Source organism: Pteronotus mesoamericanus, unplaced genomic scaffold (genome assembly GCF_021234165.1).
Source record: "Pteronotus mesoamericanus isolate MK-2021 breed Mesoamerican mustached bat unplaced genomic scaffold, CSHL_Meso_final scaffold_12, whole genome shotgun sequence".
Taxonomy (NCBI): Eukaryota; Metazoa; Chordata; class Mammalia; order Chiroptera; family Mormoopidae; genus Pteronotus; species Pteronotus mesoamericanus.
Window position 1 is genome coordinate 7,584,690 of NW_026555303.1, and position 7,114 is coordinate 7,591,803.

The following is a 7,114-nucleotide window of genomic DNA, read 5'->3' on the forward strand; positions in this document are numbered from 1 at the left end:
CCTCTAGGAATTTTATGCTGTCACGACTTATACTTAAGTCTTTCATCTATCTTGAGTTTGTTTTTTGTGTATGGTGTCAGTTGGTGATTGAATTTCAATTTTTTGCAGGTAGCTATCCAGCTCTCCCAACACCATTTGTTGAAAAGCCTATTTTTCCTTCAATTTATGCTTCTGCCCCCTTTGTAAAATATTAATTGACCACAGAAACGTGTTTATTTCTGGGCTTTCCATTCTTTTACACTGATTTATATGTCTGTTCTTGTGCCAGTACCAGACTGTTTTGATTACAGTGGCCTTGTAATATAATTTTATGTCCAGTATTGTGATCCCACCTGCTTTTTTTTTGTTTCTCAAAATTCCTGTGGCTATTTGGGGTCATTTATGTTTCCATATAAATTTTTGAAATGTCTATTCTCTCTGTGAAATACATCATTGGTATTTTAATAAGGATTGTGTTGAATCTATAAATTGCTTTGGGTAGAATGAACATTTTGATGATGTTTAATTCTTCCAATCCATGAACACTGTACATGCGTCCATTTATTTTTGTCTTCCATAATTTCTTTCTTCAGTGTTGTATAGTTTTCTGCATATATGTCTTTTACCTCCTTGGTTAAATTTATTCCTAGGTACTTTATTTTTATTGTTGCTATAGCAAAGGGGATTTTCTTTCCTGATTTTTGCTTCTGCTATTTCATTGTTGGTGTACCGAAATGCCTTCAATTTCTGAATATTGACTTTGTATCCTGCTGTTTTGCCAAATTCACTTATTAGGTCAAGTAGTATTTTGGTGGAGTCTATGGGGTTTTCCATGTACACTATGATGTCATCTGCAAAGATTGATAATTTTACTTCCTCCTTTCCAAACTGGATGCCTTTTATTTCATTTTTCTTGTCTGACTGCTGTGTCTAGGACTTCCAATACTATGTTGAATAGAAGTGATGAAAGCGGACATCCTTGTCTTGTTCCTGATCTTAGAGGGAACGCTTTTATTATTGCCCATTGACTATGATGTTTGCTGTAGGTGTTTCATATATGACCATTTTTATGTTGATGTTTGCCCTCTTTGTTCCCATTTTGCTGAGGGTTTTGATCATAAATTGGTGCTGTACCTTATTGAATGCTTTTTCTGCAGCTATTGAGAAGATCATGTGGTTTTTGTCTTTCCTTTTGTTTATGTGATATATTTCATTTATTGATTTGTGTATTTATTTGAATCACCCTTGTATCCCTGGGATGAATTCCACTTGATCATGGTGGATGATCTTTTTAATGTATTGCTGGATGTGGTTTGCTAATATTTTGTTGATGATATTACATCTATATTTGCCTGCGGTTTTCTTTCTTCCTTTTTTCTTTATCTGGTTTTGTGATTAAGATGATGCTGGCCTCATTAAAGGGGTTTGTGAGTATTTTCTTGTATTTTTTTGGAGTAGTCTGAAGGACAGGGGTTAGTTCTCCCTTAAATGTTTTGTAAAATTCTCCTGTGAAACTCTCTGGTACAGGGTTTTTGTGTGCTGGTTGTTTTTTGATTACCACTTCAATTTCACCAGCTGTTAACCATCTGTTCAGGCTTTCTTATTTTTCTTAATTCAGTTTTGGAAGATTATACCTTTCTAGAAATGTGTCCATTTCATTGGGGTTTTCAAATTTCTTGGCATATAATTTCTCATAGTAATACCTTACAATCCTTTGTGTTTCTGTGGTATCAGTTGTTATTTCTGCTCTTTCATTTCTGATATTATTTCTTTGAGTCTTCTCCCTTTTTTTCTTCACGAGTCTGCTTAAAGGCTTGTTGATTTTGTAGTATCTATTCCAAGAACCATCCTCTGGATTGGTTGATCCTTTGAATTGTTCTTTAAATCTCTACATCTACACTTCTGTTCTGATCATGATTATTTCCTTCCTTGTACTTGCTTTGCGATTTGTTTGTTTTTGTTTATCCAGTTATTGATATTTTAGGGTTAGGTCATTTATTTGAAATGTTTCTATCTTTTTATGTAGGCCTGTTTTGCTATGAACATCCCTCTGCAGACTGCCATTGCTGTGTCCCATAGGTTTTGAACTGTTGTGTGTTCATTTTTATTTGTTTCCATAAACTTTTTAATTTCTTCTCTTATCTCATTATTGACTCACTCACTCTTTAATAGTGTGCTATTCAGTCTCCAAGAGTTTGAATATTTTTGAGTTTTTTCAAGGAGGTTGGTTTCTAGTTTCAAGCTCTTTTTTTTTTCCCGAGAAAATGTTTTATTGATTTCGATTTTCCTGAATTTTTTGAGGCTTGTTTTGTATCCTATCATGTGATCTATCTTTGAAAATGCCTCGTGTACATTTGAAAAGAATGTGTATTTTGGTTCCTTGGGAAGAATGTTTCTATATATGTCAGTTAATTCCATTTAATCAAATGTGTCATTCAGTTCCACAATACCCTTGTTGATGTTTTGTTTGGAAGGTCGATCCACTGTTGACAGTGGTTTGTTGAAATCCCCTACTATCAGTGTGTTGCTATCTATATCTTTCTCTAAGTCTTCCAAGATTTTCCTGATATATTTGAGTGATTCTATGTTTGGCGTATGTAAGTTTATGATGTCTTTCTCTTCTTGATGGATTCTTTCTTTGAGTATTATAAAGTGTCCCTCTGGGTCTCTTTTTATGGCCTTTGTTTGAAATCTATTTTGTCTGATATAGGTATTACTACCCTTGTTTTTCTTTTCCTGTCCATTTGCTTGGAATATTTTTTTCCATCCCTTTATTTTCAGTCTGTGTAGGTCCTTTTTTCTCAGATAGGTCTCTTTTTTCTTATCCATTCAGCTATCCTCTGTCTTTTGATGGGGGCATTCAGTCCAGTTACATTTAAACTTATTATTGATAGATACTTTTTTATTTTTTCCTTTTGTACCTGTGTTCTTGTCTTTGTCACTCTTTTTCTTCATCTTCTTAAACCAGTCCCATTAGCATATGCTGTAGTTCTGCTTTGGTGATGTATTCTTTTAGCCTTCTGTTGTCTGAGAAACTCCTTCCATTTTGATTGAGAGCCTTGCTGGGTTGAGCAGTCTTGATTGTAGGTCTTAGCTTTTCATTACTTGGAATATTTCTTTCCATTCCCTTCTGGCTTGCAGTGTTTCTGTTGAGAAGTAAGCTGCTAGCTTTATCTAGGCTCCCTCATATGTTACTACCTTTTTCCCCCTTGCGGCTGTTAGGATTCTGTTTGTCTTTGATATTTGCCATTTTAATGATGATGTGTCTTGGAATGGGCCTCATTGGGTTCCTCTTGAATGGGACCCTCTGTGCTTCCTGGGGTTATGTGACTTTTTCTCTCCTCCAATTAAGGAAGTTTGCCATCATTACTTTTTCAAACAGTTTCTCTATCTCTTGCTCTGCTTCTGCTCCTTCTGGTATTCTTATTATACAGATACTATCACATTTCATATTGTCCTGTATTTCCCTAACCACTTCTTCATTTTTTTGAGTCTTTTCTTTTTCCATTTCTTACTCTTTCTGGGAGCTTTTTTTCAACCATGTCTTCCAGCTCACTGATTCAATCCTCTGCTTCACCTTTTGATTCCTTCTACTGTGTTCTTCAATTCAGAAATGGTATTTTTCATGTCCTGTTGTCTCATTTATAATTTTAATGTCCTTCTTAATGTTGATATAGTTTGAAGTAATTTCCTTGTATTTTCTCTGTAGTTTTTTTTAATTCTCTCTGAGCTCACCGAGCTCATTGAGCTTCCTTAGATCCATGTTTTGAATTCAATATCTGAGAGTTTACTTGCCTCTATTTCATTCACTTCTCTCTGTGGGGATTTCTCCTTTCCTTTCAAGTGGGTCATATTTCGTTGTCTTCCCATTATTTGTGTGACTCTTCTCTTTTGCCTCTACTTCTTAAATTGATCTTTCTCAATTTCCTGACTTTATGGTTTGAACTTCCATGGTAGTAGGCTGGTCTTTTTAAATTTTTCTTTTCTTTCTGGGTCTGCCTCTGATGATGTCAGATGTCGACCCTGTCTTACTTTAGGGAGTCTGTTGGAGATTTCCAGGAACCTACTATCTATGTCTGTCTCCTGCAAATGTTAATCTAGTCACTCTGCCCTCAGCCATCATGCTTAGGCACCACAGGGAAGATCAGTTCTTCCTGAGGGTGGAACTATTGTGTCCTTACTGGCTGCTGTCACTCAAGGGAGTGGCCTGCCTGAGCAAGATGGATGCTGAGGAATGGGGGAGGAGTCAGTACCTATATACCCCTGGCTACTCCTTCAGTTCTCTCCCCAATGCTTTTTTCTCCAGTCTCTCCTCAAGTGTCTCTAGGCAGTTGTGTGTCCCCTTTAGCCAGAAATCCACTATCTGTGCCAACTGCTCTCTACTCAGCACCCAGGCCTGCACACAACTCCTGCTTGGTACATAGCCTCCTGAGTGTGAGGCTATTGTGTCCTTTATGCCTGAGCAAGATGGAAGCTGTGGAGAGGGAGGTGAGTAATCACCAGAGCCCTGGGTCTCCAGCTGCCTGTCTCTGGTGTAGAGCACCACTATGCTTTTTGCAGCTGTCTTTTGTCTGAGTGCTTTTTTGGGGTTCTAATGCTGTAGGCTAGAGGTCCCTGCTTATGATTCAGACACTGTTATTCTTAGGGGGATCCAACTGACCATTTCAATATCCCTCTGGTGCTGTTGCTTGTGGGCACCCAGTCCACCATCTGGAGCCTCCACCACACTTCTCACCTGTTAGGATGTGTCAAAGCCTATTCCACTGTCTGTCCGAGGCTCCAAGGCTCTTCTCTTGCTGTCGTTCCACTGTTTTCCAGGTAACTTCTCCACAACTTAGCTGCAATTCCAGTTTGGTCCTGGGAGGAGTTCAGCGTGACCTCCACTCACTTCTCCACCATATTCCTCCTCTATCCATCAATTTTTAACAGCATATACTTCGTCTCCAAGAGTAACTGCCAAGTGTAGGCTTTTGGTGACAGACAATTCTCTTAGGTTAATGAGATGCTATCATAGAACAATTTTCTATAGTCATTTAACCAATACCTCAATAATACTACAATTAATACCTTAATAATAGTGCAATTATTAGATTGCCCCCTCAATATCAAAATGACTAGTAAACATACAAAATTGTGTTGGGCTGGCTTCCCCTTAAGGTCATCAGGGTGATAAAGCTAACTCTAAAGTAACTACATATGTATTTGGAAGAAATCTATGTCCAAGGAGATTCCCAGTGGATTAGTGCCTCATTTTAAATTGCTAAAACAATAATATACAAAGATAATCAGAGAGAACAATTCACTAAAGTACATTACTTTGAGTTAATCACCTTCCATTTTGTATTGATGTAGGAGAAATAATAGTAACATGACCTTGATATTATTTATTGGTTATAATAGCTATAGATCAACTATCAAACAATCTGGAGAACAGAAAGTATGGTCATTGTTAGGTTCTGGGTGTTTTACTTTTTTGAGAAAAGTACACTCTCAAAAAACTTTAAATAGTGGTTCACCAGACAACATTTTTTGAAACACGGAATCGCTTCTTAATTTTTCTTTTTTATCCAGACATGTGTCATTAAAGCTGGTAAATCTTTCAATGAAAAGAGCTCAAAGTACAAAATAAAATACAAGGATAATGGAAAAAGCTTCTAAAGAATGAGGGTTTTTTTTTACACATGTAAAATTGTTACTATAGTAATTTGATTTTATCTATAGCTTCTTTTTCCTTTTTTTATTGTTGTTCAAGTACAGTTGTCACCATTTTCCCCCATTACTCTTCCCTGCCCCACCTATCCCCACCTCCCACATTCAATCCTCTCCCTCCCATTGTCCTTGTCAATAGGTCCTTTATACATATTCCTTGATGACCCTTCCCTTTCTTTCCCTCATTATCCCCCTTCCCCATCCCCTCTGGTTACTGTCAGTTCGTTCCTTATTTCCATGTCTCTGGTTATATTTTTCTCACTTATATTTTTTGCTGGTTAGGTTCTACATAAAGATGGTGTCATATGGTATTTGTCTTTCACTGCCTGACTGATTTTACTTAGCATAGTGCTCTCCAGTTCCATCCATCAGTGATGCAGGCATTACCTCTTCCCCACACTCAAAATAATTACATACAAGTGGAACCATATACATACACATTTCAGTATGTGTTGGGGATATTTACTGTGTTTTAACTGGTTAAGAATCATACCAGTAAAACCTAAATTAATTCTATTCGACATAGAAACCAAATGGAAGAATAGGCAAGGGTTTTGTGTAATGACCCCAGTCTATATGGGACAAATTAAACTTTTGCCAAGATGTACTTTCATTTCTCACCAGGTAATATCACTCATTTCTCCATGCTGATGTACCCTCTGATCCCTGTCCATCTGTTACTCACCTTCAGGCCAAGAATCACTTGTGTTTTACTCCTAATGAAAATAAGACATACATAGAATTTTGTTCCCTTTAGCATATGCTTCCATATTAAGTCGATTTCTTGGCAATAGTCTCCTCTCTACCACTTTGAATTAGGAAATATTGAAGAATCCAGCTAACTATCTCCTGATTAAGAGGAAACCATCACCATAATAGCAGATGATATTTAACATTAAATGTCTTGCAGTGACACAGGGGGTATATCATGCATGATCTCTATTTGCCCACAAACATGGCACATCAAGACATCCATATGAAGCATGCACGGTTAATAGGCATAAACACTAAACTGTTATGTGTAGCCAACTGAAAAGGAATATAATAGGTGGTGAGAAGACTTCTAAAAGTTAAAAATTGCATTATACCCCTGGCTAGTGTGGCTCAGTGGATTGAGTGTCGACCTGCAAACCAAAAGGTCACTAGTTCAATCCCCAGTCAGAGCACATGTCTGTGTTGTGGGCCAGGTCCCCGGTAGGGGGTGTGCAAGAGGCAACCACACTTTGATATTTCTCTCCCTCTTTATTCCTTCTTTCCCCTCTCTCTACAAATATATAAAATCTTTTTAAAAATCACATCATGAATGTGAACTATTAGTAATTTGAAGATCAAATATAACTATGTGTAAGACTTAGGGTTTGACTTAACTTCTAGTAAATCTTCAGTATTTATAGAAAGTTGCTATTCCTACAAAAAAACAACTGAT